Source organism: Penicillium chrysogenum (assembly GCF_028827035.1).
Source record: "Penicillium chrysogenum strain IBT 35668 chromosome Unknown utg000004l_segment0_segment0, whole genome shotgun sequence".
In the NCBI taxonomy this organism is placed as follows: Eukaryota; Fungi; Ascomycota; class Eurotiomycetes; order Eurotiales; family Aspergillaceae; genus Penicillium; species Penicillium chrysogenum.
The window spans coordinates 5,274,636-5,286,853 of NW_026622752.1; positions in this window are offsets into that span (position 1 = coordinate 5,274,636).

The window sequence follows — 12,218 nt, forward strand, 5'->3', positions numbered from 1 at the left end:
AAAACCTACCTATAAATTAGGATAGATAGCCTATCCCCGTACCTAATAAAGAGACTAAGTAAGAAACTATCGCTACTTATAACCCGTATACCCTAACCCCTAATCTATAGAGACTAGTTAATACTAGTAAATATAATAAAGGAGAAGAACCGATTAGCGTATAGTTACGCTAGACACTAAGAAGTAAAAGATTTATTAAGCTTACTTATAATTACTAACGTAATCCACTAGCGAGCTAGCCACACAACCGAGCTAGCCACCCTACAAAAAACGCGTCTATAAATTAGCACTTAGTCAATTCAACTATCTACTATACCACCAATTCGCTCCTAATCCACTAAAGAATCAGCTGAGCAAGAGGGTAGGATCTTATTAGCTATCAAAGCTTTTAAAAATAAAGAAATCTCTTCAATTCGTGAAACTGCGCGCCGTTTCAAAATCCCCCGTTTAACCCTTTCTTCACGTCTTACCGGAATACAACACCGCGCGAATTGTCGCGCAAATTCGTATAAACTGATAGAAATTGAAGAAGAATCTCTTTAAAAATGGATTCTCTCTATAGATTCCCGGGGATTAGCTCCCCGGCCGTCTATAGTACGAGAAATGGCGAATCTTCTGCTTAAAAAGCGCGGTACTACCCCGGTTCTTTCGGTCGGCGAAAATTGGGTGACGAACTATATAAAAAGGTATCCTCTCCTCTCCTCCCAGTTTTCGAAACGGTATAACTACGAGCGTGCGAAATATAAGGATCTAAAAGTTATAAAGGACTAGTTTGATCTTATTCAAAAAACCATCCTATAATTTAGGATCTACCCGGACGACGTTTATAACTTTAATAAGACGGGTTTTATAATAGGATTGATAGCGACTACGAAGGTTATTACGAGAAGCGAATACTACGGTCGGCGAGCACTTTTATAACCTAGAAATTGTGAATAGGTGATAGCTATCGAGTGTACGAATGCGGCTAGTTAGGCCCTTCTACCGTGTCTGATTTTTAAAGGCAAAGTCTTTATTAAATCTTAGTTCGATAGTCTTCCTTCTGACTAGCGTTTCGAAGTTAGTCCTAATAGCTAGACTACTAACGAAATTAGACTTCGCTAGCTTAAAAAGCTCTTTATTCCGACTACTTTTGTACGGATAAAGGGGGTATATCGGCTTTTAATACTAGATGGCTATAGAAGCTATTTAACACCGAGGTTTAATGAAATTTATAAGAAAAAACCGGGTTATACCAATCTATATACCCCCGTATTTATCCTATCTTTTACAACCTCTAGATATAGGCTGTTTTGCTATATTAAAACGAGCCTATAGGAGACTGGTTGAATTCCGGATGCGGTGCGGATCTAATCATATAGATAAATTGGACTTCCTAGATTCCTATCCTACCGCACGAATGGAAGCTTTTAAATCAGAGATTGTTAAAAACAGCTTCTAATCTGCCGGTTTAGTCCCTTTCGCGCTAGAGAGAGTGATTTCGAAGCTTGATATTCGGCTTACTACACTAACCCCCCCCTAGCCGGGGTAGTGATTGGGATCCAAAAACACCTTCAAACTGTAGGCAATTAGAAAAGCAAGCTTCCTCTATTAAAGCATTGCTTCGTACCAGATCAAAAACCCCCTAATTCCGCTAAATTCCGCTATAAATCAGGTTTTAAAAGCCTATCAAATGACGATGCAATCCGCTACACTTCTGGAGAGAGAAGTGAGTGATTTACGTAGTGAAAACGAGAAGAAGAAGCAAAAGCGTGCTAGATCTAGGAAGCATCTATACGCAGAGAGCGGTCTCTCCGTGCAGGAAGCATCTACGCTGATTATGCAGCCGGTGGAAGCAGATGAACCCGGTCCCGGTCAGCATGGTGAATCAGGTTTACAACCGCGTATAAAACCCCCGGGGGTGCGGAGTATGCAGGAAGCCAGGACATAGGAGAGAGACATGTCCAGATAGATGATGTTTTTTTAAAAATTTAATTTAATGGCGTTTTGGTTGAGATAAATGGATTTGAAATTAGTATGTTGGATAAAGTGGCCAGCTCGGTTGTGTGGCCAGCTCGCTAGTGGATTACGTTAGAGACTATAAAATCTAGTCTAGGAACTCGAAGATAAAATTATTATACTAAAAGTAGAGAGAACTAAATCTAATAATACTATAAAAGCACTCTATATCGAGCGAGATAAGGCTATCGCCTATAGAGATATCGCTATCTATAAATATAGTAAACTTACCTTCTATCTCCTAAATCTCTAAAGTTAGAATTAGTATAGTACTAGCGTACTAATTATAGAGGCCGCTACCGTTTAGAAGTCTACTAAAATACCTAATATATCTATACTAAATAATAGAAAAGAAGTCCGATTTAAGACTTAGGAAACTATAATTCGCTAGAAACTTAAGGTAAACACTAACTATTACCCTTTATCTATTTACTATAAGCTCTATATCTAGAGCTATTATAAAGGTAAAGCTTAGCTAGCTATATATTACTCTTTAGATAAGCTCCGATATTAGTATCTTATATATATAGACGCTAAAGATATTATTCTTTACCTAAAGACTATCTTCGCGAATCTAAACTAATATATAGAAGCTTATACTATATACTATAAGCTTAAGATAAAACCGAAGGATAGTTTTACTAACTTCCTTATAGAGTTTATATAGCTCGCTAAAGAGGCTATTATTATTACTAAAAACTATAAGCGTGATCTATATTTAAAACTCCTATATCTACTTTAGAGTTAAGTTATATAGATAATTAACTAAGATACTATCTTATTTAATATATTTATATAGAGCTATTAAAGTATAGCGTATAAGATTAGTCTTTAGTAAGAAGTAAAGATCTCTTTATATACCTAATCTATAATCCCTACTACTAGTACTAGAGGTATATCTACTATAAACTAGTTAAATACTCCCTATATAAAACGTAAGTATACTATAAGTCTATCTACCTCTAAAAGAGAGACTTTAATAAGAGAAGAATAATACTTTAACTACTAGCGAGCTATAAGCGCCTACCGGTAGTAGAGGCGTATAGCTAATATTTTACTAAGCGTAGCGGAAGTAAATCCGGGCCGGATATAAGCTAAGATAGCCTATAGCCGGCTTTTTTTTAGCCTATAGCCTACCTTTTCTATCTAGTGCTAGGTATAGTGCTAGGTTAGTATAGTGCTAGGTATAAAGCTAGATATAGAGCTAGGTATAGTGCTAGGTATAGTGCTAGGTATAGTGCTAGGTATAGTGCTAGGTATAGTGCTAGGTGTGGTATTAGATATAGAGCTAGGTATAGTTGTTGAGGCTACGAAGGAGAGGACTACTAGTGAGAACTAGTATGGTGGGAAAATCGGGAAGAAGATGCATGCTATGAATCTATGGAAAAACAGGCTGTATATGAAGCCTGTACTAACAAAGGAATGGCAAACTGGCATATCAAACTGACAAAGCAAAACAAAGGCTCAGTCTACACGTAATGAGACAAAGGCATAAAGGCATGCCATACCATGCATGTCAACACACCCTCCCAGACTAAGCATCAAAAGCGAAAATCAATGTGTTTTGCATAGTAAAAATCATAGTAAAATGCATAGTAAAAATTGCAGTGAAAATCATCAATCCTTCTTACTCACTAGCAGTTTTCGAAGTCTTTCGAAGTCGACCTTTGGTAGTGCTTTTGTTAATACATCTACCGGGTTTTCCTTACTGTCGATAAGCCGGATATCGATCTGCTTCGTCTTCATAGCATGTTTCACAAATTAGTATTTAACATCCAGCCATTTGGTCCCCTTATTATATGAATCCTTCTTAAGAATAGCAACGGCATTGTCGCTGTCCGTACAAATTGGAATTAGCTTCGTGTCATCCAGTAAACGCAGCTAGATAAGGATCTTTTTCAAATAGAGTCCTTCTCGTACAGCTCTATCAAGAGCAATGTACTCGGCGATAGTGCTTCCTATCGCCACAATATCTTATTTCCTTGAACTCTATGAAACCGGCGCTCCAGCATAGTAAAAGACGTATGCTTCGGTGGATTTTCCATCTTCGCAGTCGTTAAATAAAGAGTCGACATAACCAATTAGTGTCGAATTGGTCTTTACAAGTTATATCCCATAGCTTAGTGCGCCTTTCAAATAGCGCAGCAGCTGGGAAAGTGCATCAAGGTCTTACTTCCTAGGATTTACAGTTCTTCTCTACAGTCTATTCACCGCAAAAGCAATGTCAGGTCTTATACGCATTCCTAACCAGGCAACCTTACCAACGTCTTCTCCAAAAGCTAATTTTTCGGAGGAAGAGACTATCTCTAAGGAAGAGACTATATCAGTCTCTGTTATTAAGAAAGGTGGTTGATAGGATGACTTCATAGGCAGGTATGTTAATAAAACCTTACCTAGACTCGCTATTTGTAGCAGGTCTTCTAGGTATGCACCTTAGTCGATAAAAATGGTTAATAAAGCTCTTATTAGACTACTTCCTAGAAATCTTACTAGTTCACCAACCACCTTGATTTTAAAGGTAATGTTATCTTTGAACCATTGAATCTATCGTTTATCCAAAGCAGCGCTTAATGTGTCGTCAACATAGAGCAAAAGCCAGAGATCTCTCTCTCTGTGGGTGAAAATACACCTTTCATCCGGAAGCTCTTCGAATCCCAGTCTTTTTAGCTCGTCTTTCAGCGTTTCGTACCACAAATTTACTAATTGCCGAAGTCCGTACAATGCTTGCTTTAGCATACAGACTTTATTAGCTTCTGATTAGTCCAGCCGGAAAGGGGATTCAGACGTCGAAGAAGGATCACCTTGGGAAAATATCGAAGACGCAATATCTCCTTAGTAGTATCCTATCGGCGGTCTCATAAAAATACACCTCTCATCAATAAGCGCATTAAGGTACGCTGTGGTATAATCAATTTACTCCCATTCCATGTTTCGGATAGCAACCATAGACAAGAAAAGTCTAGTGCTTTCTGGCCTAGCAACCGGTGCATAGGTGTCGTCAAAATCGAATCCAGGTCTTTAGCGGTTGCCACAGATCACCCATCTTACTCTCATTTCCGTGATATAATCCTCCTTATCACATTTAAGATCGAAAACCCACTTTCCTGGTAAGATAGTGCTTCCTTTCGGCGGAGTGTTAACTAGCTAGTAAGCTTAGGCTACTTCCAATTTAGTAATCTGGTTATCCATTACTTACTACCATAGATCTTTCTCCGGGGAATTCAGCGCTTCTTTATAATTACGTGGTATTTTCACTTACCATATCTTCAGACCTTCTAGGATAGTAGCAAAAGCAATACCAATAGCGGATAAAGCTCTTCCATATGCATCCCATTATTCTTCGTCAAATCTTCTCGGAGGAATTCCTACAGTCTGGCGTCTTAACGTCCTTAGTTACAGTGTAGGGGTAGCTATAATTAGATCCAGAGAAGAAGAGTCTGTGTCTAGTCTTCTCTCTCTCTCTAATAGAGAAGGGACAGAGATAGTTCGTGCGCTTGGTGATAGCGTCCATAATCCTATCATTAGGGTTTTTCTAGAAGCAGATCCCTTACCTTTCTCCGCTTATATAGGTATTATAAAAAGAGTATTTTCTTCGTCTTCAATTTCTTCCACACGTGAATCCAATAGCGGGAGATAAACTAGTTATTAAACCTTACTAGCAATAATGACTAGCGAACCAATACCTCGAGAAATAGGGGGAGGTGCATCGATGGTTTGTCCTCCAGTGATAATATCCCTTTCATTATAGTGAGGAATACCCTGTCTTTACTCCCAAAACATAATATCTCTGTGTCTAGAGACCTTCTTGGTTTTAGGATCATAAATCCTATAGATATGGCCGTTATCACCCTCGTATCCTACGAGGTGGCCAATCCACGCTCTAGCTTCCATTTTCTGACTTTAAACACGCTTTTCTTTCAGGATATGAACATATGCCTTTACATACCATGCCCGGAGGAAGGAGAGGGAGACATTATCAGGACTTCTTATATTCAATGACTTCCTCCATGCCATGATAGGAGCTTAGTGAAACTAATTTCTCTAAGCTAGCTTTCTTAGTCGATTAATGATATATACAGCTATATTAACAGCTTCTGGCCAGAGTTCTTGTGGTACACCAGCGTCGATTCTCATGGTCCGAGCAATTTATAAAAGATAAAACCCAGAGAACTCGGAAACACCGTTTTGCTCATATATATAGGGAGCTAACAAAGTGACTATCATATTCATCGGAGCTAATTTAGCCCATTTGGCAAAAACCGAGAATTCCGTGCCGCTATCGATCCGCCATTCCTACGGCCAGCATCCCATCTTTTAGTACATCTCCTAAGCAAATTTCTAGAGAACTAGGGATGCATCTGCTTTAGTAGCGAGACATAGTGTAAGACAGTATCTGGTTACATCGTCTATAATGATCATGACATGGTTTCTATCATATTTGTTAGCATCAGCATTAAAACCAGGTAGGGATACAGGCTGTAGATCGATATAAAACATATAGCCTGCTCTAGTTGCTCTCGCTTACTGGGAGCGAGATACAATCCGCTTTAATTTACCGAGTTTGTAAGCCTCACAATTGAATTCTTCATCCTGCACATCACAACCAAGGTCGGTATGGTTGATTTTTATAGCATGACTACCAGCATGGCCTAGTCTCCGGTGAGCCAGTTCTAATGAAATAACAGCTACACCGAGAGCTTGGGAAGCGAGTTATAAAAAGGGAACTCGTTGGTGCATTCTAGTATAGCCAATAAGCTTATCGTATTCATCATATAAAGCTCCAGTCTTGCTATTCCACCAGATTCCCAGCTATTTTTCGGCAGTCCCAAGTAAAAACAGATTATACTATCCACCCTTCTTATAAACATAGTGAATACTAATTTAATAGCAAGCTGGTATCGTTCGGATAGCTACTTCCTAAGCTACATACACAATGTCATCTCCAAGGTAGAGAGTCAAATTGACAATACCATGAGCATCCGCTTTAACTTTTTCATTTCCGGAAGTCCACCATTCATATTCCTAGCCAGTTATATAAGCCTATATGGTGGAAAACGCAGTTTCGTCACTACAAATATGCTCCGAAGCGCCAGTATCCAAAACCCATGGATAACCTAGAGCTATAGCAGATAGCTAGATTACAATAAGAGCATTCCCATCCGTTTTATCGTCGGTTATTTCTCCAAGAAGTAGGTGGGAAACAGACCCATTTCCTTCTTTTTAGAGGGAATCAGAAAGGTCCACCATACCTACTTCATCCTCCCGGATAGTAGTCTCTGCCATAACCTTCTCACTATATCGGCTCTCTTCTTTACAGGAAGCTTCCGGCAGGTCTCCATCCTCTTCATCGCTATCGTAGTGTGCTTCCGCTATTATATAGGATAGGTTAAAAATTCCATCCAGAGTGTCGACATTAATAGATATCATGATAAACCCAGATCCAGACCCAGATCCGGCATCTAGTGCAGAGAGATTCGCCTGGCGGGTCCTATCTGTCTGAGATCCGTATACAGGCTGAATTTTGTCTTATTTAAATTTAGTGCTACTCGATACCGCATTTACCGATTTCTTTGGGTTATAAACCCATAAACCTGGCGATGGAATCCAATCTAGGAAACGAAGCTCAGGACATAGATGAAAACATTTGCTCACTCCGTGCCTCCTCTTGCCGTAGTAAATGCAATTTCCGTTATCACTTCTCTCTGGTTTATGCGCCAGCCACTTCTTCACATGCTCCTCGGCAGATACACCCTTTGGCGGCCTATTCGTAAGCGCAGTGTTATTATTGGTGTTCGAATTGGAATTAGTAGCCGGTGTAGAAGAAGATCCGGATAGATTGGGAGATCCAGATAGATTGGTTGTGCGCTTCTTGAAAGCAGAGAGAGCGAGAGAGTCTACATTACTAGATTTGACATAGTCTAGAATAGCAGTACTATACCGATAAAAATCGATAATAGTAATTATCTTAGCAGGTTTCTCAATAGCATTGAGCTCGTTATCTTTTACAACGATAAAACCGCTCAGTTCTGGCACATCACTAAGCTCTGATAACATGGTTTCCAGAGCGTAGTATGGAGGAAGCTCTCCATTAAGATCACAGACAGCTTTATAACGAAGCTTCACAGCATAAATGAACTCCTCATTTATTATAAATTGACTCCGAGATAGCTTCTTGAAATTTCTCACAGCTACTTTCAAAGCACCATGACCTTCACCCTTCATATACTTTTTCAATTCGGCAAGAAAGTCGTCTACGAAACCAATTTTTGATCCACAAGCATTGATTTCCTAAACCAGGGTGTGGTCCATACTACTCGTCATCCATATCCTCACTTATAGGGAGAGAGTATGCCATTTCTCTCCATTTAGATCGTTAACAGCGGGCCATAGGATGTCGGTGTTAATCAGATTATGAAGTTTATGGCTCCGTAGGACCTTTTCCACTTAGTCCATCTAGTTGTCGAAATCGGTTCGTTCTTTCAGCGGTAGAGTGAGTTTGTAGAGATTAAAACTCCCTACTTCCGGTAGACCAACAGATTAGTCTGCAACAATAACATCTTACTTGGCATACCAGTCTCGGTCTACTAGTTGGTTAGAGGATTCAGCCATCGTGGCTAATAAAAAATGAATGCAGTTCTCAACGTGAGATACTACAACAAAGCTTCTTTATCAAAAGAGATAGTACTCCGGTGAGATACTCTCTTTATAAAAGTCATAAAGAAGTCAAAAATGCACCCCTCTTTATCAAAGGGTATATGCAAATCAAAAGCTTTGAGAAATGCAATCACCATACAAATTCTCAAAGAAAAGTGAGAGAAATACTATCGTAGTATCCTCCAAAAGTGAGAGATATAGCCTTCAAAGCTATTCTCAAAGAAAAGTAAGAGATATAGCCTTCAAAGCTACTCTCTTAATAAAACAAGCAAGAAATAGCCTATCGTCAGTGCTATTCTTGATGGTAAGGCTCCCCTACAGGGAGATGCTCATATAAAGTCTTTGATACAGCAAAGAGTTTACAGCAAAGGGGTAAAACGAGGGCCTCATAACCTGTTGAGGCTACGAAGGAGAGGACTACTAGTGAGAACTAGTATGGTGGGAAAATCGGGAAGAAGATACATGCTATGAATCTATGGAAAAACAGGCTGTATATGAAGCCTGTACTAACAAAGGAATGGCAAACTGGCATATCAAACTGACAAAGCAAAACAAAGGCTCAGTCTGCACGTAATGAGACAAAGGCATAAAGGCATGCCATACCATGCATGTCAACAATAGTGCTAGGTATAGTGCTAGATATAGTATAGAGCTAGGTCTAGAGCTAGGTCTAGATAGTGCTAGGCCGGTATCACGTGATATATTAAATAATAACGTTACGTGAAATCCGGGCCGGGCAAATATCCTACAAAAAGTTTGATTACGTGATATAGCCCTACCCTATTTATATAATATATAAATTTTCTAGCCAATTAGAGGCTAGGATCTTAGAATTCGTAGGCGGATTTTTTAGTATAGACCTTAGGTATATTACCTATATTATTTACTTCGCTCCGCTTAGTAAAATAAGGAATATAGATATATAATCTATAATTATCTAAAGAAGAAACTAACTCTCGCTATTATAATAACTACTCTTACTATAAACCCTCTCTGTATAGATAAGATTATAGAGCTTAAAGTAAATACTAATTTAGAAAAAGTTCCTACTTAGGCGAAGTCTCCCTTCTAGACGGATAGAAGGTATTACTATTTTCGTTAGATTTATAGAAGTTAATTAGTAGTCCTAGAGATAACTTAGTTTTTAATATATAGCTAATATATAATAGACGCTTATTTTCTATTTTAGTATTTAGTAATACTAAAGTAGATAGTTATATTTTTATTAATTTATTAATAGTTATAATATTAGATAAGCGTTTTAGACTTAGGGTAAAAAGACTAGACTATAAATATCTAATATAAGGTTTTAATAGTAAACTAGTAGAATTAATATAGTATATAGCTTTCTTTATAATTTATATCGATAGAAGAATTTAATAATAGATCTCTATATTAATTATAGACTTAGGAAAATACGATATTATCTTTAGACGGATATAGTTTACTAAGTATAATATCTTTCTTAACTATTAATAATACTAGATAATTTAGCTAGATAAAAAGACCCTCTTTAATAAAGTAGTAAGTAAGATCTCTTTCCTAACTTTAAAGACTATCCTATAGAGATTTTTATAAGATAATATTTACTAGAAAGATATAGACTAGAGAGATTATCTCTTTAAGTTAATAGAGATAACTATAGAAGTATAGAAACTAAAGAAAGATATCTATCTTTATATCTATAAGCGCTAGTATAGATATTAGTAGATATAAAAGTAGAGAAAGATAGTATAGAATATTAAAGATAAGATACTAAATATTCTACTATCCTATAAAAAGAAGATAAACCTCCCTTTTTTATAATTAATATTAGTATAATTAGAAGAGTCGGATTCGATAGATAAGAAGTATAGAAAAAAAGAGACCCTATAAAAGGAATCGAGATCTTTATTACCTTACTCTATAAGATAGACCGAATTCTTACTATAAAGTCGTCTATTAAAAGGATATTACCGCTAGAGTATTATAACCTAGCTAAAGTGTTTTTAAAGAAGAAGTTAGATAAATTACCCCTATATAGATCTAGTATAGATTATAATATTATTCTTAAAGCTAAAGTATAACTAGGTTACTATCCCCTTTATAAGTTATCTCTTAACGAGCTAAAGGTAGCGAAATAGTATATTATTAAGAATCTAAATAAAGGCTTTATTATACTAAGCGCGTCCTTTTATATATCTCTAATCTTAATAGTAAAGAAGCTTAGTAGTAGACCCCGCTTCTATATAGACATCCGAAAGTTAAATATAATTACTAAAAAGGACTATTACCTACTCTCTCTAATCGATAAAGTGCTTTAATAAACTAGTAAAGCGAAGTACTTTATTAAGCTTAATATTAGATAGGGTTTCTATTAGATTCGTTTAACCCTAGGGAAACACTATTATTATACTATGTTTAACTAATATTATACTACTAGTACCCTTTCGGGATAGTAACTCTTAGTAGTTAGTTTTTAATATAAGTGCTATTTTCTATAGTATTACCTTAGTAAAAAATATAGCCCCCGAATATCTCTAGCTATAGAGTATATCTACAGTCGGTCTAATCTTTCCCTACGCCCCCCCCTCCCCTTTTTATCTAATTATAAAGCTCCCTATAGATTATATAATCTAGTAGGGTTTATTTACTAGGGTTAACCGAGTCCGTATATAAATAAAAAATCTATATATTAATATTAATTTATATTCTAGTAAAAGCTTTATTTTTATCTATATTTTTACCTATATTTAAAACAAATTAAAAGTTAAAATTAAAGCGCATTTTTAAACTAATAAAAATAGTGTTTAAGCTAATAAAAAAGGCTTATAAAAGCGTAGATAAAAGTGTAGGTAAAAGTGTAGCTTTTACTATAGGAGACCGGAATGTTTATATAGGGACTCGGTAAGCCCTAGCAAATAAGCCCTATCTAGATCATATAATTTATAGGGAGCTTTATAATTAGATAAAAAGGGGCGGGGGCGGGTAAAGATCCTAAGGTTAGACCGAGCGTATATATACTCTGTTGGGTGGATCACGTGACCTCACGTGATGCCACCACAGGTAGATAGTCCCAGACAGCCTCTCACCTTCAGTCTCTTCTTTTCCCTCTCTGTCCATTTCAATACATACGATACTTTCTCCATTGATTAGCATCGTAGTATTTCCATGATACTCTATAGCTAGAGATATTCGGGGGCTATATTTTTTACTAAGGTAATACTATAGAAAATAGCACTTATATTAAAAACTAACTACTAAGAGATACTATCCCGAAAGGGTACTAGTAGTATAATATTAGTTAAACCTAGTATAATAATAGTGTTTCCCTAACCCTAAGAGTAGAGGACTTAACGACCTTTAAGATATAGTATAGATCCTTTAAGTATAAGATAATACTATTTAGATTAATAAATAGACTAGCTATATTTTAGCGGTTTATAAATAATATCTTATAAGAATATATAGATAAATATATAGTTACCTTTATAGATAATATCCTTATCTATAGTAAGACTTTTAAAGAATACTATAGATAGATAAAAGAAATACTCTTCTAACTATAAAAGGCTAGTTTATAAGTT